General features: G+C 43.4%; 1 pseudogene; it reads right to left on the bottom strand.

Moving 5' to 3' along the window:
* Positions 1-17,744, bottom strand: part of LOC125637411 (signal peptide peptidase-like 2B) — a 147,878-nt pseudogene extending 130,134 nt beyond the window's left edge.
* Positions 17,745-22,668: the final 4,924 nt, after the last annotated feature.

Here is a 22,668-nt window from a genome sequence, read left to right as displayed (position 1 = left end):
ACTTACAATTTTTGTAATATGAGAGACTTTTAGGATGGTTTATAGGAGGAGTTTTCTGACCTGATGCTTCTCGGCTTCCCAAGAGAACACACACACACAAAGCCTCCCCCAAGATTTGAAAGTATCTTCTTTCCCCATTGGTCCTTTTGGTCAGGTGCCAACCAGGTTATTTGAGCTTAACCCCTTACAGGTAAGGAGGAATTCTAGGCTACCCTTAGCTGTATGGTTATGACAACATTATTGGCCTGCTGGGAGATTTGAGGACTGGTACTGGCCCTCAGGTAAATTGAGTCTGAGACCCCTGGTCGAGGTGGTACAGCAAGGTGGGTGTGGTTTAGGAAAGGTTTCTTCTGTATTGTGCTGCAGTGGTTTTCTCTAATTTGTGGATGAGGTTAGTCTTTGGTTTGTGTACAATTAAAGGAGTGCCAGGAAGAAGGCCAAACTTTTTCCTGGTGGCAGATATGTTGTGACCAAGGGGCGAAAATCAATGTGGCAGTAGTTTGTATTCACTAGCATATGATAGCCTTCATGGGTTTGACCTGGCTGGCATTGTGGCACAAATAGACATGTTGCCAAAGTAAAACCTTGCAATTACTAAACTGTAAACTTCTGTGGTTGGACCTTCAAATAATAATAAGAGAAGTGTCTCCAAGACTTATGTCTCATTAGTCCTGTCAAAGTATTTTAACACAAAGCTATTTCTCTTGCTTCCCTGCCACCCTCCCGTACACTATAAAGGGTTAGCCTGAATTTCCTGCTTGGATAATAGGATGCTTTCATATGCCATAGGTTGTAGCTAAAGTCATAAAAACCTTCAGCTACTCCCTTGGTACTCACCCCAACACAGCCCCACATTATAGGGCAAATCCTACCCCAATGTCCACAGCTGTGAAGACTCCAGGGTGTGAGTGGAGACTCCTGCATAAGGGGAGAGGTTCTGCAGAGGGTGTCGCTTGCCCAGCTCAGAATCCAGTTTCACAGGGCGTCCCTGCATGACAGTATAGTGCTGGGACATATGCTGCTGTATGAACCCTCTCATCCTCCCTGTAGCCCTGTGGAGGGGCAGCAGTAGCAACTGAAGATCAGCTTACCTGGATGCCCTCCTTCCTTCCTGCCATGCTCATTTCTCTGGCACACAGCCCAGCTACACAGGCTGGTTGCTGAGGACTGGGTTTGGCACGGAAGTGGTGTGAAAGGCATTGCCCGGAACCTCTGCTTTAGGATACATTTCACTTCTGAGTGCTCTAAGCAAAACCTCTGGTGTTAGTGATTGCTCCCTCGGGAGTGGGAAAGGGGGCAGAAAAGAGAGCGTGTCTTTAAAATCAGACTTGCGTTCGCTTTGTACTCATCAGCTCAGGCCTAAAACGCATCTGGTGAGCTGAGACTTCAGCTTTGTGAAGCCTGTAGTGCGTGGCTTGTCAGTTTCTTACCATTTTGTTCTGGGATATGACCTTGAAGATGACACAGGCTGCTTCCAAGGGCGGCTCGGTGCCTACAGACGTCACACAGTTGTTCACAAAGGAAGTACAAGTACTGCGCTAGAAAAGTAGGAACATTTACAAGGTTGTCTTCATAAGTTCAGTCTCTCTGGAGGGGACAGATCATTTTGTATTTGTTCACCTCGCTGTTACTGTTAAGTGCCTTGAGATTTCCTGTGATGCACATGGAGGGCTTCATGAATCTGAGTTGCCAGGGAAGTTGTTCTCCGGGTAGTCAGTGAAAGACAGCAGTTTTGGTTTAAATAATGTTTTTTTTTTTCTCAGTTTTAAAAAACCAAGTTAAACTAATACTGTGAAGGTGGCAAACCCGAGCACTAAGAAGTGAGGCAATGCCAGAATTAAGGCTGCCCATAAACCTTCATTCAGCCCCATGTACATATGCATTATGATAGAGTCTATAAGTACATGATCACACACTGTTTTTTCCATATGCTGCATTCAGTGCACAGCGTGGATGGTGCTTGGGCAACGATTCAATGTTTTGTTTTGTCCTCATTGTTCAGCATGTGGCCCCAGACCCTATTCATTGCACTCATTTCAAACCTTGCTCTGGAGACACAACTGTTAATTTCCTCATGGGCTTTTCTACGGCACTCATCACTGTAGAATCTTAGAGTTTCCCAAATCTTAATTAATTTATCTTCACACCACCCCTATGAGATAGATGAGGGAGTGGTATTATCCCCATTTTCCACACGGAAAGCTGAATCTCACAAAAGGATCTGCTAATTGTTGGTGCCCAATTTGAGACGCTAAGGGCTTGTCTATACTTGAAATGCCACAGCAGCGCCACTATAGTGCGTCAACATAGACACTACCTACGTTCTCCCACCATCTCCCCAAGAGACAGTAGCTAGGTCGACACAAGAATTCGTGTGTCGACCTAGTGCTGTCTACACTGGGGGTTAGGTCGGCTTAACTATGTTGTTCACGCATGTGGATTTTTCACACCCCAGACTGATGTAGCTGGGTTGACCTAATTTTTAGTGTAGACCAAGCTTTAGTATCTGATTTTTCTGAGTATGTAGCATTATGCAGCACTTGATCTGTTCAGAATAGAGCTCCCATTGACTCCAGTTACAGCTGTGAGTGCTCAGCCCTTCTACAAATCAGACCCCGAGATCGCAAGTCAGGCACCCAGAAAATGAAGAACACACAATTAGTGACCGCCTGTGAAAAGTTTGGTTGAAGTGACTTGCCCAGCACCACGTAGGAACTCTGTGGCAGATGCAGGAATAGAATCCACTTGTCCGGGGCTGCCTTCAACTGCCTTAACCAGGAGTCCATCTTTTCTCTTCTTGCACACCCGTCCCTCATTCACTGCACACTTTCCAACTTCTGCGACAAATGAGGCAGGGGCCCTATAGAGCAGTGGTTCTCAATCAGGAGTCCAAGGCTTCCTGGGAGGCCACAAGCAGGTTTCAGGGGGTCTGTTAAGCAGGGCCAGCATTCAACTCACTACAGCCTAGAGCAGAAAGCCAAAGCCCCACTGCTCAGGACTGTCCCAAGCCGCAACCCCTGGGGCTGACGCTGAAACCTGAGCAACTTAGCTTCATGGTGCCCCCTGTGGCATGGTGCCCCGGGCAACGGCACTGCTTGCTACCTCTTAACGCTGTCCCTGGCTTTTATGTGGCGAAAACCAGTCGTTGTGGCACAGGTGGGCAGTGGAGTTTTTACAGCATGTTGGGTGGGCCTCAGAAAGTAAAAGGTTGAGAACACCTGCTCCAGAGAACAGCCTCCTTTACTACACAACCCTGCTTTATTCCTAGAAGAGACCTATCTTGTGCTTTATATCAGGCTGGAGTCCTGTTTGAAAAATAGCATGTGATTCTGTAATTAAAGTCTGTATTATAGTGCACAGTGCTGAATTAAAGAATTTTGGGGTCCTGTGCACTGTGGAAACTGGTCAGCCGCCCACCTTCTTTAAGATACTTCTTTCAGCAAAATACACTGTAGGTGCCCTTGTTTTTAGGAACTAAGTCTTTTAGGAAATATACGTTGAGTGGTAGCTGCTGTTGCCCTTCTCTTCATCCCATCTGTAAGAAATATGTTTCTAGGAAAACTTCCTTTAACCCCCTTTACCAAAGATTCAGTGACCCCTGGGAGCATTCAAAACCCAATATTCTGTAGGGATAAACTCCTTGCCATTACTGCAACTTTTCATGGCATCTCACTTCAAGAGGAACTGGGGTGGGAGACCTTTCTCCCTGGCTATTTCCCTATTCCTTTAATAAATTACTGGCTCTTTTGGTCAAAGAGTTTGTACTTCTCTCCCCACCTCAGGCAAGTCTCATGTGATCTCAGAAAAGATGTGAAACTAGCTCTCCAATTTCGAAATGCCTTTTTTTCCACCACTGAGATGTTACTAGCCTCCGGCATGATCTGGAGAATGATAATCCCTTTTGGGTGACTCATTATATCTCTAACACCGCAATATGGTTATTTTATTAATCTCATTAGTGTACACTAGTAACACTGATGCATTTCTATGCCTTAACAAAATAATTAACTCATTTGTCTCATTAAATTTCATATTATATTTCCATGATGCTTCTCCCAGCCAGGAAGAAGCTACCTGCTATGGCTGATTAAGTATCTTATTGGTTTAGCTATTAAAGTCACTGGTCTTGGTTCTGCTTCATCTGCACTATTTTCACCATCTCTAACAGCTGACAAAGGAGAAGCACAGGTTGTATCCACATCTGGTTATACATATCACCAAATAAAAATATCTCTGGAGAGAAGAGTAATTTATTGAAAATCTAAGAATAACAACAAGTAGTGATGAGGATGGTTTTGGGATTAAAGCACTGAAATGGGACTCTAGAAATGGTAGCACTTCCTGGACATAGAGTGAAATCTTGAATCAATGTACAGGGCCGGCTCCAGGCACCAGCTTTCCAAGCAGGTGCTTGGGGCGGCATTCAGAGTGGGGCGGCCGTCTGTGTCCTGCAGCGGGAATTCGGCAGCAGCCCCGCCTCTCTTCCCACCACTGCGGCTTTTGGGCGGCAGCTCAGCCGCTCTTCTGGGCGCGGCGGCAATTCGGCAGCAACTGCTTGGAGTGGCAAAATTGGTAGAGCCGCCCCTGCCAATGTAGTCAATAGGAGTTTTGTCATTGACTTCTCTTGAGCCAGGATTTCACCCTTCATATCTTTGGGCAAAATTTTCAAGAGCATCTGTCGTTAGGCATTTTGGAACCTTGGTCATATTGAAAGTCAATGGGACTTAGTTGTCAATATGCCTATATAATTTCTGAAAGTGGGATTTAGGCTCCTAAGTCACTTAGGCACTTTTGAAAATTTTACCCTTTGTGCTTCACTTCCTCTGCAATGCAAAATGGGGATACTAGGACTTCCCCCTTCACGCAGGTGTTGTAGGATTAATTTATTAATGTTTGTGAGGCTCTCAGATACCAATGGTACTGGAGGCCATGAAGTACCCAGATTCACAGACACTCAATTATTTTGCCCCTTTCTTTGTCAAACCCATAGAGGAGTTTTCTGTTATACTTTTCAGGATTCTACATCCCAGTTCACATATCATCCACTTGTCCAACTCTTAGTGATAGATTGACAAAAAGGTATCTTAGTGCTAGGTGAATGGATCCACAGATGAGGTAGGTTAAGAAAAATCAAATAAGAGTGTAAACTCCTTAGAGTAAGGATCTTCTATTCTTAACTGCTTGTAAAACGCTAAGCTCAAATAAATAAATAATAGCCCATGTCTTCCAGAACTGGTAGGAGCTCTGGATTGTGGAGTACATTTGCTACCTTCACCTGTAGATGTGAAAACAGCAAAGATATTCGCAAAAAGAAAAGGAGTACTTGTGGCACCTTAGAGACTAACCAATTTATTTGAGCATGAGCTTTCATTTATTTATTTATGTATTTATTTATTTGAGCATGAGCTTGCATCCGATGAAGTGAGCTGTAGCTCACGAAAGCTCATGCTCAAATAAATTGGTTAGTCTCTAAGGTGCCACAAGTACTCCTTTTCTTTTTGCGAACACAGACTAACACGGCTGTTACTCTGAAACCAGCAAAGATATTGAAATTTACAAAATGGTTTAGTTAGGCAGGTAGCAGAGTGAGATCTTCTTGGTCCTTTGTAGAGCTGTGTTTAAGGTTTGCATAGTTTTATTTTCCACAAGTTTCACGTACAGATTTTTTGGGTTCATTTGACACCTAAAATTCAAACAGAACTTAAAAAGAAAACTAGTTTTGCCACCCTCCTCTGTTTCCCATAGCATCCTTTCTGCCACACAGGCTCAAACTCACTGACAATTTGTGCTCTTCCATAATAATATATTCTGGTATCTTTTTGCTGGTGGAGAGTGTCTTGCACATGTTTCCAAACTTGAGACTGTTGGCAGAAAACAATTCAGAATACACAATTTGGGTGGTTAAAATGTTCTTTCATTTACTTCAAAAAGAACGGTTTATAGCTCAGGAAATAAATGGGTTTGGGAACTAAAGTCCTTAGATGTTACCCCTACAGTAAGAGACATCCGCAGAGGGAGGATTTCCTCACTGTGAGACTGTAGGAAGGGCAGAAGTGGAAGTGGAGATATTCAAAACTAGAGTTTACCCTTTTCTATCATTGGTGGAACAACGGAATAAATACATTCTGCAGGATGGTGAACTAGTGGCTCATTCAAACAAAAGGCCCAGTCTGAGTACTTTATTTGCAGCCCTATTCTCTTCCACTCTTACTCACCGAGAGTAGCACTTTTTCAGGAGAGTAGTCCAATTGATTTAATTGATGTCAGTGTCAATTCTCACCTACAAAGATACAACTCCTGGTGGAATCGGGCACTTAATTTTATACAGTCTTTACTCATGTAAACTCTCATGGGGGTTAACCTGTGCAAAGGCTGTGCAAAAGCTCAGGACGATATTCTGCCAATGTAAATCCAAGGTAACAACACTGATTTGGGGGTAAGGCCCCTAGGATATGGCCCAATATGATTTGGTGATGAGGAGGAATATTGTGTGAACTCCTGGCCACACTGAAGTCAATGGGAGTTTTGCTATTGACTGTAGTGGAGACAACATTTCATCCACCATGTGCTTATATTAGGTGTCATGAGATTTCCAATGGCCCCCAATCAGTTGACTTAGTCTGATCACTGATATAAATTAGTTTCAGACTGCTGCAATATGCTGCTTGTTACACCCAATGTAAAACACAATTCCAAGAGTCATTGACCGTCAGTAATGATATTTTCCTTTATTTCCTGGTGGGGTTATTCTATGGACTTTCCGTGTGACTTAATGCTGTGGATGAGACCTTCAGGATATGGACTGACGAAACCCTTTCAGTTCTCACTCGCATACAGACAAGCTACTGTAATAATGCAACAAAGCACGGGAAACAGTGACATTGTAACAAGTAACATATTGGGGAATTGTAAATTTTCTAGTTTCTATGGCATATTTTTGTAGAAAGCCCCCGATAGGAATACTGTTGGAAGTAATTTAATCCTGGCCTTGTTACATCATAGGCGAATCGGGAAACTCGTTATTTATCTGGCACAAATTTAGCATAACAAATCAATTTAACAGGGCACATTAGACCAGGTAATTCAGAATGAAAGTCAAAGTCAAGAAGAAAAAGATTAAACATTTTTATTTCTAATAGCAGCATAATGTGCAAAAGACTTGGAGAACCTCAATGGCATTCTAAATACATGGGGTTAAAAGCTATTGCGTCACCTCAGGAACCCCTTAGTAAAATTCCACCAACTGTTTCCCTGCCTTTGATGGAGTCACCCCCTCCAGATAATCCCCCACAGATGGTTAGTCACAAGGGTGCATAGAAATAATTTTTAAGAGGACATTTTTTTAGCCTCTGAAACTGCAAAATTGTACCCAATGATCAGACTTTTCCAAAGAGACTTGTAGGGAAGGATCCTTTTGGATCCCCAACAAAATCTTCTCACACGCTCCTCTCAAGTTGCCTCTTCATATTTATATGACTTGTGCTACACTGTTAATACACGCAGTATATTTTTCACCAGACAAATTAGAAGCATTTCCAACCAAGGGCTGTTTGATGTAAGTTTGTTTGCCAGATGGCACTTCCTCTTTTCTTAGATGTCAGGGGCTTTTTTTAATAACAGATATTTGTTTATATAAAAATGTAGATCCTCTTGTCCATCATTTTTCATTTTTGTAAGTATCTGTGTCCACCTCTCAAGTGATAAGGGCTTTTTTTTCTGTTGGGGAAGGATCTTCAGAAACAAATTGGTGTGGTAGCCGAAATGGAACTAAAGGGGAAAGGAATGCATGTACCAACCAACTGGAATCAGCATTCGTATTAGAACTGGTTGGAAAATGGAAGGAAATATGTTGCAAAAATGTTTGTGACTATTTCCTCGTCTCCCCCACCCCCACTCCCTCACTTTTTGATGAAACATTAAGACTCTGGAAATTTTCCGAACAATTCTACACACCATTGTGTATATATAGCACAAAGACAGTGAAGTGCCTGACTCAGATGCCATTAAAGTTAATGGTAGTCTTTCTGTCCTCTTTAAAGGCAGTTTGGTTAGGATCCTAGCCACCTCTCCATGGTACATTGCCAGCTGAAGGTCTAAGTGCTTTGATTCAGCTCCTCCTGATGTCAGTGGTTGAGTTGGATCGGACACTAAGAGAATGAAATATTGTGATGCCTACTGATGGATACATCACAAAAGGTTTGGAGGTACAAGTTCACTTTAAATAAGTATCCGCCTGCATGGATAATTATCACAACTCCTGAGGCTCCCAGGTTGGACTGCAAGTCTCCTGACAGCAAGCTTTCTATTTCCAATGTTTTCCATTCCAATCAGGCTGCATATAATACGGAACAGCTTTTCTGGTCGTATTTCAGCATTTTGGTTCTGGTTGTGACCAGAATGAAAATGTAATTTTAAAAAAATAAGCATTTTTTTTCCAGGCTCCAGGAGTGTTTGGTTCAAAGTTTGGGAAGAAAGTGTGTGGTTTTTGTTTGTTTTTTAATTTTAACTCAAACAGTTTAACCATCCCTAGGGTGATCAGTAGGAATTATGGCCAAATCCTGAGTTGGTGTAAATTTTTTTGAAGTCAGTGGAGCTATACTCATTTGCACCAGCTGGTCTACATATCTATTTCAAAGTTCCATGCAGCTTCAAGGTCTATCACAGCCTGGACTGTGTTGTTACATTGGATATTTGCAACAGTGATTGCAGGCATATGCCAGCCAACATGGCAACTTGAAAATCTCCCTGAAAAGCTTGATGGGAGCCATAAATATTTACAAAATTTCCTGCGAGATCCCTTATGCCTAGTCACTCTGTTTTCCCCTCTGACTTATTTTACACCAGAAAACGCACACTGAGATGCATTTAAATGATTCTGTATGTTAGGGATGTGACAAATAGTTGAAACATATTCAAATCTGAAACAGCTACAGATATCTTCCAAGTACTTGGTGGAATAGCAGCAGATCCTCACATTGTCAGGAGACAGACTGCTTTCCAAAACAGTCTGATGTTGTTTGTTTCTCTCACTCATGTTATCAAATCCCAACACAGGAGCATTGGGCTACACCAGTGTACATCAGCTGATGATGAGACCCAGAGTAAGAAAGGGAAATCACACATCTAACGCAGACAGAATACTGTAAGGAGACTGTAAGCACCTCTAATTTCAGTCAGAGTGCCTCCTGGCTTCTGGAGTCGCTGCTGCACGGATCTGCACCTCTAACACCCCTTACTTCCACTGTGCTGCACTGACTTGTCCTTTGTCTTTTGTTCTGTGGCGTAGCCTTCCAGCCAAGACAGATTTCCAGTCTTGTTCCCTACTGGGGTATCTAAAGTCCAATGAAATAAAGTTCAAGCAATGGTAAACAAAAAAGTCCTCTGCCCCTTCACAGGCCTCTCTCAAAATTGCTAGCTTTGCTCTCAGCTATCCCTCAGGACTTCTTCCATGAGCGCTTATCTTGGCCTCAGGCTTCCCTCAGGACTTCTCTCACAAAAGCCTGTGTCTTGCTCTTGGTCCTTCCCAGGTCTTCGCTCACAAGAGCCTGCCTTGTCCTCTAGGATTCTCTCCTTGCAGGAGAGTCCTACCTTCTCTGCCATCTCTATCCCCAAGGTGAGTTCCCTCAGGCTGCTCATAAGGTCCAGGTGTTTGATGGCTCATCACTTAGTTCTGCTTCCTCTGGCTGAGAGTAGGGTGACCAGATGTTCAGATTTTATAGGGACAGTCCAGATATTTGGGGCTTTTTCTTACATAGGTGCCTATTACCCCCCACCCTCTTTCCTGATTTTTCACATTTGCTATCTGGTCACCCTAGCTGATTGGAAATCTGTCACCCCACATGTCTCTAATTGTTTCCCCCTCTTTTATGGTAAGTGATGGGATAAGAACATAAGAACTACCATACTGGGCAAGACCAATCGTCCACTTAGCCCAGTACCCTGTCTTCCAACAGTTCAGTACCAGAGCTTCAGGGAGAGGTTACAGAATAGGGCAGTTGGAGTGATCCATCCCTGTCTTCCCCCTCCTGGCTTCTGGCAGTCAGAGGTTTAGGGTCATTCTGAGCAGGGGTTGCATCCCTGACCATCTTGGCTAATAGCCATTGATGGACCTATCCTGTATGAACTTATCTAGTTCTTTTTTGAACCCAGTTACACTTTTGGCCTTCACAATATCACATTGCAATGAGTTCCACAGATGAAGTGTGCATTGTACGAAAAAAATATTTCCTCTTTTTTGTATTCAACCTGCTGCCTATTCACTTCCTTGGGTGACCTCTCTTTTTTTTGTATAGTGGGAAAGGGTAAATTACACTTCTCTATCCACTTTTTCCATACCAGTCATGATTTTATAGACCTCTTATCATATCCCCCCTTAGTCGTCTCTTTTCTAAACTGAACAGCCCTATTGTTTTTAGTCTCTCTGCATATGGCGGCCATTCCATACCCTTGATCGTCTTTGTTGCCCTTCTCTGAACCTTTTCCAGTTCCACTATCTCCTTTTTGAGACGGGGTGACCAGAACGGCATGCGGTAGTTAAGGTGTGGGTGCACCATGGATTTATATCGTGGCATTATAATATTTTATGTCTTATTTTCTAGCCCTTCCTAATAGTTCCTAATAGTCTGTCAGTCTTTCTGACTGCTGCTGCTCACCGAGCTGAAGTTTTCAGAAAACTCCCAGATCTCTTTCTTGAGTGCACCCCATCACATGGACATGATAAAGGCTTGCCACTCCACACTATACCGTGTTGATGTCTGTACATGTGTATCACTAACCACTATTGGGTGGAGTGTGTCAGCCTGCTCAAGTGTTTATAAATTCACGGCTTTGGATAAATGAATGGAGTAGTGCACTTAACTGCCACAGTAGAAGCTTCTGATTGTGGAGCTGAAGGTTGCGTATCGGCATGCCTCATGCCTGAATAGCTTTGCCCTGTTCCGTCACCACAGAGGCAGAATGGTTGTCAGACAAACATTAATCCTTTGGCACTTAGCTACAGTTTGAGGCAAGTTATGTTTGCAGCTTACAGGAATGTTCTGAAACAGGATCCGAACAGAGCAAACATTTATCTGAAATTCCGTAAAAAGGTACAAATACAGATAATAAGATGCCTCCCCTACTCTGAAACTCAGAGCCCCCCCCCCCGCCAGGTATTTACATTTGAGGTGGGTGCAGATTCTGTGTTCTTCCATTCCTGCAGGAATGGAGGAGGTGGGGAAGGGGGATCTGAAGCAGCTGTTGTGCCTCCCATATTCTGGTTCTGCCCAGGCTCTGTCTAGCACTCAGTGCAAATTAGAGTGGCCTCTGGACTGCTTGAAATCGGGCCAGTCTTTCCCAGCGCCGTAGGGTTGAGAATAGCAGGAGTGCACGACTCTCTGCCCACACACCCCTCATCCTGGTCCTCTGCTAATAAGGGTGCAAGGAAGGTCAGTGTAGAGTCATTGTGTGAGCTCTTTGCTACCCCTTATGTTGGGAATAATCCCCCAGGATCGTTTCTACCCCCTTTGTGACCTCTTTGTTCTGCAGCATAATAAAGAATCTGGCCCAGCAATGGAAAAGCAGTAAGATGATGCAAAAACTAGAAAATGCAAATATTTTGAGCCACTGCTCTTTCCCTTGAAAATGACAGTATCTGCATTTTATAACTGTACACTCAAATCTACCGACTGAAAGGGCTTTAAAAAGTTCATAAAAAGCAAAAGACATTTCCAGATACTATCAGGAGTGCTAAAGGGTAGTGATATTTTATCTCCATCTTCCCATTAGCTTTTATGTTCATGCATTTAAAGAGAAAAGTAGGACCTGGAGACTATTCTCTTTGTTGCAAATAATTTAGATCAGTGGTTCCCAAATTTGTTCCACCGCTTGTGCAGGGAAAGCCGCTGGCGGGCTGCGCCGGTTTGTTTACCTGCTGTGTCCACAGGTTCGGCCGATCGCGGCTCCCAGTGGCCACGGTTTGCTGCTCCAGGCCAATGGGAGCCGCTGGAAGTGGCGGCCAGTATGTCCCTCGGCCCGCGCTGCTTCCAGCAGCTCCCATTGGCCTGGAGCAGCAAACCGTGGCCACTGGGAGCCGCGATCGGCCGAACCTGTAGACGCAGCAGGTAAACAAACCGGCGCAGCCCGCCAGAGGCTTTCCCTGCACAAGCGGTGGAACAAATTTGGGAACCACTGATCTAAATAAGTGTTGCTTCTCAGTCCTATAGTTCTCAGAGTCTATGCAGGCCACTTAAAGGTGAAAAATTGCATCCCGGTTGTGAAACTGGGGAAAGAACATCCTCCTCAAGAGCCAGTAATGGGAATTGGTGAAAACACACCTATGATCATAGTCTAAATCTTAAGTTTCAGAGTAGCAGCTGTGTTAGTCTGTATCTGCAAAAAGTACTCCTGTTCTTTTTGTCTAAATCTCAGTTAGTTTAACTGGCAGTATAAGGGCCTGATCTAAAACCCATTGAAACCAGTATAAGTCTCTCCATTGACTTTGGTGGGCTCTGAATTAAGCCCTAAAAACATAAGGCTTGGGTTCTATCCCCAAATCTGCCACTGACTCTCCATGTGACCTTGGTCAAATCACTTACCTTCCTCTGCATCATTTTCCCACACCTGTAAAACAGGGATGACAACACATGAAGTCTCTGTCTGCTTCATATGGGTGTGATGAATGTTAGTTAGTTGATGTTTATAAAGCATTTTAAACATGTAGAGTTGTATTCTCCTCTCAGTTACAGTGCAGTAAATTCAGAAAAAATGTCTGTGAAGTCACTAGTGTTACACAGCTATAAAACTGGTGAAAGTCAGAGAAACATCAGGCCCATAAAGCACTATATAAATACAAAAGATTACACAATTAGGCTAAGAGTCCTTCTAGTACAGTATCCCATTGCTGACTGGTCCATATCTGATGTGTCATAGGAAGTCATAACCATACTCCACTCCTCTATTGCAACTAACTAAGTGAGACCGTATCACAGTGGGGAGAGTGAACTTTTTTTCCCTAATCCCAGCCAGTGATCAGCTTTTTTCTATGGAGCCTGGTGGCTGATGAGTGTCTTTATACTTTCAATTCCATAAGTACAGGCACAATTCTCATACACAGAAAGGTTGAAGTTTGTTTTGAAACTCGCTATGCTGTTTGAAAGGATGTCTTTCACATCCAAGAAGTCTTAAAAAATTGTGTCAGATTCCAAAACCAAAGAAATTAATAAGATGGAAAGATAATGAATAACATACCACTGCTAAGGCTGTCTCCTAACTGTAGGAGTGTCAGTGATTCTGTCTTGTGAAACTAAATTTCATGGGCCTTGCTTCTCTTCCACAGTCAAGTTGCGGTGCAATACACCCCCCTGGAGTGAGGTCATCTTCTTTCACAGCCCTGAATCACCCTGCCACACATATTATATGGGGACTCCCAGATCACTGTGCTAATGATGGCTTTGAAACAAATCTTTCATTCGGACAGAAACAAAGCTTTTACAATGTAGGTGGATTAGTTGAGAAGTGCGCTGAGCACAGGCTCAAATTTCCAAATCTCCTGTGATCTTTCAGTGGTGACATGTCATTCAGTAATGTAGCACATTTGAGGGTAGGTACTTACCCGTCAGCATTCCAGTATGACCTGTTACATGAGATTTAGCAGAAAACTTCCATCTTGTTCCTCTGCACATTTAAATGAGAGAAGGAAGCCTGGTTTGGCATTTCTTTAGCATCTGAGAGCCCAATCATGGTAAAATCCTGGGATACTACAACAAACAGGATGGAATTTGAATGACCTAATGCTGTATAAAGTACCACCAAAGGATCGAGACGGACACAGGTATCACGCAGGAGACTGACAAGAAGATGCCCTGGAAGCTGGAATCTCCACAGAAAGCACCCAGTCTTGATCCCACTGAAGTCCGCAGCAAAATTCCCAGGGACTTCAGTGGAAGCAGGTTCAGGTCTAAAGACCCTGATTCAGCAGAGCACTCAGCTTTACATAACTTTAAGCACATGCTTAAGTCCCATTAAATATGATGGGATTTAAACATATGCTTAAAGTTAAGCACAGGCTTATTGCTAAATCAGGGCCTAAGTAAGGATGCACAAAGTTCTGGGTGAGATGACAAGGAGATACGTTCTCCTACGGAAGAAAAAAAGAATTGTCAGACTGCTAAAGATTTTGGCTCTCTTCCAGGAAGATGTTCTTGTAAAATATATCACAATTCTATGAAAATGTTCGTCAGGTAAGGGAACCCAGAGCATCACTCCCAGTTATAACTACTCAGCAAATCAGCTAGCAGATCAGCTCTTCTGCATTGCAAGACCTTCAGTATTAAGCACATGGATACCTTGATATCCATTACTTTTCTGAATGTGCCAGAAAGTTGGACGATTACCATAGCCAGCATCCAAGTTGATTTATGAGCAAATGAGCAAAACATTAAAAAAGCTTCCAGCAAATATAGTGTTTATCATTTGCTTCACCCACCCTACAGCATAAGCTATGCTGAGCTGAAGCAGTCATCCATGGTCAAAGTAATCAATATGAGCTGAAAGATGGTTGGATGTTTTAAGTACTCAATCACTGTGGTCTCAAAATTCTTGGAAGATTCAGCCTGCCTTCAAATTGGCTAGAAGAACAGTGACTCCTAAATGAAATTTGGCCTACTACACACTGCAATGTGTGATCCGAAATAGGTGGGCTCTTTCACAGAAGTGAGAACACTCATTTCTCCCCTGTGTGGATGCAGAGGATGAGTAACAAACTTGCCCTCAATAAATAAATTTTTTCAGATTATATTACTGGTTGGATGGATGAAAAAGTTCAAAATGTGTGCCATGTTGCACGGCTCTGATTAGTTACATTATTCTTTCTGTTCCCTGATTGGCTGTGTGATGCTGCAAGACCAGGTGCCAGCTCATGCCAGAGCCCCAGGCCACTTCACTTGTGTATTAGTATAGATCAAAGCGATTGTTAAATGTATAAGAGTGTATCTGGTGTTTAAACATCATGAAAACTGGTGGGATGTTACTTGCATTGTTTTTACTTATTGGTAGCAAACATTTACATCGTGTATATCCCTGTAACTAAATAACCCATCAAAGGAGAAAGAAGCCTTGTGGAATGCAAATGAAGAACTTCACCTGAAAAATGCTAAAGGAAAAGCCCATGTAATGACCCTGTCAGCTTGTGTTCTGTGAGAAGAAGCTATAAGCTTGGATTCAGGGAAAGATCCTTCATCTCTGAACTGTTTGGACTCTTAAAGGGAAGTCTACTGGATGCAAAGCGGAGATCCCCCAGAGACAGTCTGGGTACCCTGAAAAGATTGTTGGGGAAACTGGAAGTGTATTACATCACTGCCACCATTTGGAATTACAAACTGTGACTCACTGATGCATATACTTTACCAGCTTTAATCTCTCAATAACTTTCACTTCCTTTTCTTAGCTAATAAACCTTTAGTTAGTTTACTATAGAATTGGCTACCAGCATTGACTTTGGTGTAAGATCTAGGGTACCAATTGATCTGGGGTAAGTGACTGGTCTCCTGATACTGTGAGCAACTTAATGTGGTGTGATTTTTTGTTTAATTGATCTTTTATCACAAAGTCCAGTTTGTCTGAGTGGCAAGATAGACTGGAGAGCCTAAGGGCACTGTCTGTGACTCCATGGTAAGACTGGTATAGTGATCCAGGAGTTCATATTTGTTACCGGCGTGGTGAAATCTAATTATAGAACACACCACCAGCGTGGGGTGTCTGCCCTGTTTTCCGACAGTCTGGGCATTCACAGTCATGAGCCACTCCAGGGGGCATGACAGGCTGAATAAGCAAGCACTTCTGGCTTGAATACTTGCACATTCCAATGTAAAACTGGGTTTCTGTAAACACTTGTGTGGTTCCTTCTGATGGTAAATTTAATGGCCTGCATGTTTGTAGAAGGCAGAGATAAAAGCATGTTAGAGGAGAATTAATTTCAAACTTTACACTTTTTTGTATTATTTTTCAAGCAGTAATATCGGTATGTCTCTGATCTAATCTATTGCGATTTACAAGTTTCCTCTCTTTCAAGCATCCTTGATAATTTGGGCCAGATTGGGATCCCCTTAGTCATGGTGAATAGTACCATATGCCATGAGTAGTTCTGTTTTGAAGCAATGTAGAGTAGGATACTACTCACTGTATTCAAATTAGGGTCTCACAATCTGACCCTTGGGATACATCTATTCTCCAATTAAAACTCCTTGGCTGGCCTGTGCCAGCTGACTCAGGGTTTACGGGGCCTGGATTAAGGGGTTGTTAAATTGCAGTGTAGACCAGTGGTTTTCAAACTTATTTGATAGCACCACCCTTCTTTCTGTCTGTGGTAGTTTACGCCCCCTATCCTGCCACATATACTGATAAAAAATCAACATGCAACTCTCACTAAATATTAAAACCAGTAATTCATTCATTCAAACAGAGCCATTTAAGTATATAATATATAGCTCTTCAGCCACCCAGCTCTGAAGGCAGCAGCACTATTCAGCAGCAGTGCAGAAGTAAGGGTGGCAATACCATACCATGCCACCCTTGCTTCCACACTGCTGCTGATGACAGTGCTGCCTTCAGAGCTGGGCCCACGGCCAGCGGCCACCGCTCTCAGCTCTGCCGTCTCATGAACCCCAGAATACATTCCGTGCCCCCCGAGGGGGGGCATGCACCCAGCTTGAGAACCCCGGGTGTAGACATTTTTGTGCTTGGACTGGAGCTCGGGGTCTAGGTCCCTGCGAGGTGAGAGGGTCCCAGAGCTCAGGCTGCAGCCCGAACCTGAATGTCTACATTGCAATTAAACAGCTCCTTCGCTCGAGCTCCGGGAGCCTGAGTCAGCTGGCATGGGCCAGCTGCAGGGTTTTAATGGCGGTGTAAAGATACCCTTAGTGAACGCCGGTGAGCATTTTGGTAGGTCCTGGTGTTTTGGCAAATCGTGTGCCTCATTGAAACTTTGGCTTCTCCTGGAGCCATCACTGAAAAGCAAAGCCCACATTTGCAGGTGCTGTGAAGTCTTTCAGAGCCTGGTTTGCACTTGCCAGGCAGAACAATGCACTGGAATGGAAATTCCCTGCTGAGCTCTGCAGTTACCTCCACTGCACCTGCAGGAATGAATGATACAACTTGTAGTGATGGCTGCTATACGTATTTGGATTTCAGAAAGGAGAAAAGACACAATTTTACCCTTTCAAAATCTTTTTAACTTACAGCAAAGCCAGCAAAACTGCCCCAAATGCAAAACTGCATTTTTCACATGATACTGGCAAAAGTATCATGTCTGATTCTTTCCCCTGGTCTAGCTGTAGGTTTTTAATTGTTTTACACTGTTGCGTCTATATCACCTCCATAGCACAGTAATGGTCTACTAATCTAGACTTGGTATAAGAGAGAGATTTTGTTGAATTTCTGAGTTTCCCAGAAAAGACCCAATCTGATTTTGCTTGCTGGTTTCTTTTTAAACAGTGTTAATGGTTAAAGACCTGGGGGAAATCCTGGTTCCATGGCAAAACTTCCATCAATTTCAGTGGGGACAGTATTTCATCCAGGGTACGCAACTCAATGGGAATTGAGGGAATTTTGCATCTTCCACTTTTCAGACACTAAGGCCCTGATTCAGTAAGACATACTAGGCTGTACCTTACCTTGTGAGTGAAGTTGCAGGGCAGCAGCAGGTCCAGGCTAGGGGTGGGTTCTGCAGCCGACTCCTCACTGCTGGAGGCGGCCAGCTGGAGCGGCATGTCCCACAGAGCCCGGGGCCCAGAGGAGGGCAGAGCCCAGGGGTCTGCAGCCCACTGTCCCTGGCCAACATGACTTTGCTTGGTGGTGGCAGTAGGTGGGCAAGGACCCTGGGCCAAGGGACCTGCTGGTGGACTAAAGCAGAGGCTGCCCCTATCTGCTGCAGCCTGGCTGAGCAGGGCCAATGAAATCAGTGCCAAATTGGAGTCCTGTTTCACTGAGGTGACAATGTTCTTTAGTGATCAGATGCGGGGGCTTGCACCCAGAACTTCTATTCCCAACTTTTTCAGTCACTTGCTGTGACCTGTCAAATCACTTACATTCTCTGTGCTTTAATTTCTCCCCTCTGTAAAATGAGGATAATAAAACTCTCAGGAAATGTGGCGTTGGGAGGTTTAGTTATGGAAGGTTTGTCTTGCAGAACACTTTGAGATCCTCTGATGAAAGCTATTGGACAGGAACACATTTGGATTGTGGCTGTAGCTGAGAAGAAACCCTGCTCAGTAGCATCAGGGAATTTTAAAATGGAAAGATGGAAAGAAGTAGTTAAAAAGTAAAATATTTCTGGCACATGAGTTATTCTTTTCTGGGAAGTCTGCATACCATAACTCAAGTACTTAGGCCTGAGGAGCAAATGTGTTCATAAATGAAATGATCTCCTCGGCAGTAGCACTGATTGTGGTTGGCAGTATTCGTCGGATGAGTCTACAAAGTTCATCTTGAAGCAGCCATCACAAAGTATTACCAATTAATGAGATCAAGGCCTTTTCCTTCTCTTTATTTCTTTCCCTTACACTGGACTCTGTAGGCCAAATCAAGATCACATTTTCAGCAAGCTAATCATGCTTGCCTCAGCCACTTCATAAAAACAATGCTGAAATAAAACCTAAGGAGCTTGATTCTCCTCTCAGCTTTTCTGCTGTAATCCTGAAGAAGTCAGGGTGTAAAAAGAAGTGTTAGTGAGATCAGAATCTGGCCAAAAGCTTTTAGATAGGTCAATCTTCTTTCCATTAAGATTGTGAACCATGGAGTGCTTAAAAGAATACCAAAGTTCTTGTTCTTTTAGTGAAAATGGTACAGTATGTGCTTGGTTGACTGCGGTAGCCTCTGGTTTTTAAAGACACCTGCAAGGATTTTAAGACAGCTATTTCTCCAGTTAGCCTATTGATCACTCTTTCTTTCTCCATTTTACAAGATGCCAGAAGATTTAGAGTACACTATTAAGAGGAATTTGCTGGTTAATTTTAAATATTAACCTGATAAACACCACCAACTTTTCAGGGTCCTTAAAAAGACCCTGAAAACCTTCAAACATGCGAGGCCTTGGAAATAGCTCACCTGTTTTTCAGTTATTCTTTCTCTGTTTCCTAATTACTATAAGCAACACTGGATCCCATCCAGGTTATGTCTAAATCTTGCAGATTCTTTCTGCATAACATCTTTAAGATATACCGTTTACTATTGATCAACACAGGTAAAACCCTTGTCCAGGCTTTCTTCATCTCAATTACTTTAACCTGGGCCTTGACAAATGAAAAGATTTGGTCTTGACATATGCAGACTTACCTGGCTCATGTCCATTCTTATAGGGGCTACAAAGATCATTCTTCTAGCCTGTCGCTTTGACCAGGTCACCCCTCTCTTTGAATCCCTCCCCTGGCTCCCCCTTCTCCATTGCATCAAACATAAGTTGCTTGTCTTCACTTCCAAGGTCTTTGATGGCCAGTCTCTGTGGCAGTTCAATACAAGACAGGACACGGCTTTAGGCAAGCAAGCAGGCAGGTCTGCTGACGGGATTGCCCCTGTCAGCTTTTCCACCTCTCTTTTATTTCTCTCCCCCCTGCGCATTACATACCCCAACTGACCGCAAAAAGCATCAACAAAGGAAATAATATGACTTTGATTAATATTCCTATTTACTAGCCTCTATCTACTACAATCTTTGTTCTCAGGCCTTGAGCTTAGGCCGAGGAAGCTTCCCACGGTTGATGTCCTTATTTTGACTTCCCAGATGGTCCATGTTTCCATGGTCCATGTCCTTGGACAGAGCAGAGCAATGTGTGCATTGCTCCTACACAACAGTCAGGGTGTGCCCTGACTGTTTCCAGGTGCATGAACGCTACATGAACCCTTCAAGTCTCCACTCTACCTATCATTACTCAATCACTATCAAAATGTTGATTCCTGCTTCTGATCGGCCTAGGATGCCAGCCTCCATTGCCCACTTGTTAATTTTCAGAAAACCTCCTTTGTGGTTTTCTCTCATGCTGCCCCTCACACTTGGGAGGCGCTCCCTGTGACCATCCGCAAAGCTACCTCATTCTCCTCCTCAAAATCCCGCCTTAAAACTCACTTTGGCTGTGAGCCCTACATAAAGTTGACAATGGTTAGGTTGCTGGTGGGCAGAGACCACAGCCTGTCTTGCTGACTAATATTGTCTCATTGTTTCCTTGAGCTCCCTACTCTGTTGGTATCCATCTGTTGTCTCTTGTCTTATGTTTATATTACAAGCTGTTTGGGCCCGTCTTTGTGTTCTGTTTGTGTCTCAGTCTGCTCATGCCTTCCTTCCCTCTTTCCTTTCTTCAGGCCCGCATCTTTAAGGCTTTTCCTAGGATTTTGGTCTCTGAAGAATACACCTCACCATATTAGCTGGAGACTGAAAGGGAATATTCCCCCTCTTAATGGTTTCCCTATTATTTCCTCAAGGACTGTTGTATTAATTGAGATGGAATAAAGGGGCCCAAGGAGTCAAATGTGTTCACATGACCCTGAAACTGTCCAACTTCAAGCAGTTTTAAACAAGGTTCTGGATTTGGAATGCCAAGACCTCAAGCCGCTTAGTACCATGACGAACACCATTAAAATATTCTTTAAAACCTGTTATTAAAGGTGCAGAAAAGAAAGAAAAACAATGAAAATGTTTGAAATGTAAAATCTTACTAAAGGATTTTGTATTAACAATATCCTTTGTTCCCTCTCCCTGGAGCTGTCAAGAGTCTTTAAAGGAAAAACATCCCTTGTTTGGCATCCTGGATGGTATCAAAGAAAATAACAATTGTACTTTTGCAGGGAAAGGGAAGAAGTTATCTGAGGTGAGCTGGAGCTGTTCTGCTTGCTGCTGTTGTTGAAGTCCAATCCCATTTCCTAAAAGACACACAAAGACACTCACGAAAGAGGAAAGAAAAGAATAGCAAAAATAGAAAATGCAGCTTTTGTCTCCCGTGTCAACTCTCATTTGCAACTTCACTGCTGGGAAAACACAGGTACAGCATCCGATGAAGTGAGCTGTAGCTCACGAAAGCTCATGCTCAAATAAATTGGTTAGTCTCTAAGGTGCCACAAGTCCTCCTTTTCTTTTTGCGAGGTACAGCACACAATCTTATCAGCCACTCTGAGACCTGGCAAACTAGTACCAACATCAGGCTGCTTAGGGCGTTCTATTTAGTCGCCCCTTTCCGGTCACAGCAGTGTTGCAAAATATACAGTTGTAGCTGGCAAAGCCAGACTTTTATTGGACAGAAAATAAAAGGAGACGGATAGGAAAGAGAAGAAATAAGGTGGAGAAGGAAAAGGACACACTCTGTGTGTGTCTGTGTCTGTGTGTGTGTGTGTGAGAGAGAGAGAGACGCACACACACACACATCCCAGGCATTGTTCGGGATTTAGTGAAAGCTAGTGGAGGTAGCGATGCCGTCTGGATCCCTCTTTCTTGCTGTGGTCTGATCAAGATGTGTCAGGATTAGCACGAAGAACATCCAGGATCCAAAAGAGGGTGGGGGTGGCAGCCATCATGATGAAGCCCACTCTTTCCTCGTCTTTTAGTCAGCCAGCATTGATGCTAGCCAGGCTCCCCCAAAGCTTCTTTCTGAGGACCCCAAAAGGGCACGATGGGCAGAATAGCCCATCCTCTTACATTTTCTTCACCAATTAGACCTAATACCTGAGGCATCAATTTTTGTTCATTGATAGCCAGTCCCACACTTGGGTTGTTCTCCAGGCATGATCTTAACACCACCCTTGAATTATACCACTAGCCTTTGGTTTGGACTCATTCAATTTTTCTGTCTTTCTTTTGCACCATGTCCCATCAACATTTATTGTTATGTTTAGTGTAGGCTATTGTGATATTTTATAATCTTTCATTCACTTTTCACAGTTGAGTTTACAATTAGGGTAAATTTGTAGGCCCAGTTATCACAACATGAATCTTGGTATAACTCCTCATAGCACTGTACTTTGCTATTGTTAAATTTCCTGTTGGTTTCTCCCTTACAGCCTCCTTTGATTTAACTCTATGCACTCAGCCAGGATAATAGTACCCAGGTAAACCTGAGGGGCATATAGCGTTTATAAAATATACTACCCATATTATACCCTTGTTCACAACATTTGCCAAGAGAAGTTGTCCCTAAACAAGTCTCCGATCCACAGGAAGGACTCCCACATCATTTACTTCACAACTTCCGACAAGGGCCTGATCCAAACCCCACTGTCAGTCTTTAAACTGACTTCACTGGCTGTTGGACCAGGCCCACAGTGAGGCAGGATAGCATGTGATCATATTAAAGACTGTCCCACACAAAAGGGTGGGGGGATGATTGTGAGGGGACACTGGACCTTTGAGTGCTTCACTTTGGAGCTATAGCTTCCTTTTAATACTTTTTCTTTATTTAAGGATGCCTGAAATGGGGCAGAATGCAGCCACCCATCCTTTCACATGGAGCTCTGACAGGCCCAAGACTGAAATGTTCCATCTGTGTCGTGTGTCCTGTGTCATGGGGGGGTCAGGGCGGGGGTGTGAGTCAGGCTAGATGATCACAGTGGTCCTTTTTGGCCTGAGAATCTATGAAACTTGATCTGATTTCTGCGATTTTTATCTGTGTGGCCTTCATATTGCATTAAAATAGTTTTTCCCTTATTTTTTCC

The sequence above is a fragment of the Caretta caretta genome, chromosome 5, assembly GCF_965140235.1.
Source record: "Caretta caretta isolate rCarCar2 chromosome 5, rCarCar1.hap1, whole genome shotgun sequence".
Taxonomy (NCBI): Eukaryota; Metazoa; Chordata; order Testudines; family Cheloniidae; genus Caretta; species Caretta caretta.
Note: the sequence above shows the minus strand (reverse complement) of the source record. Positions and strands in the feature narration are given on the sequence as shown.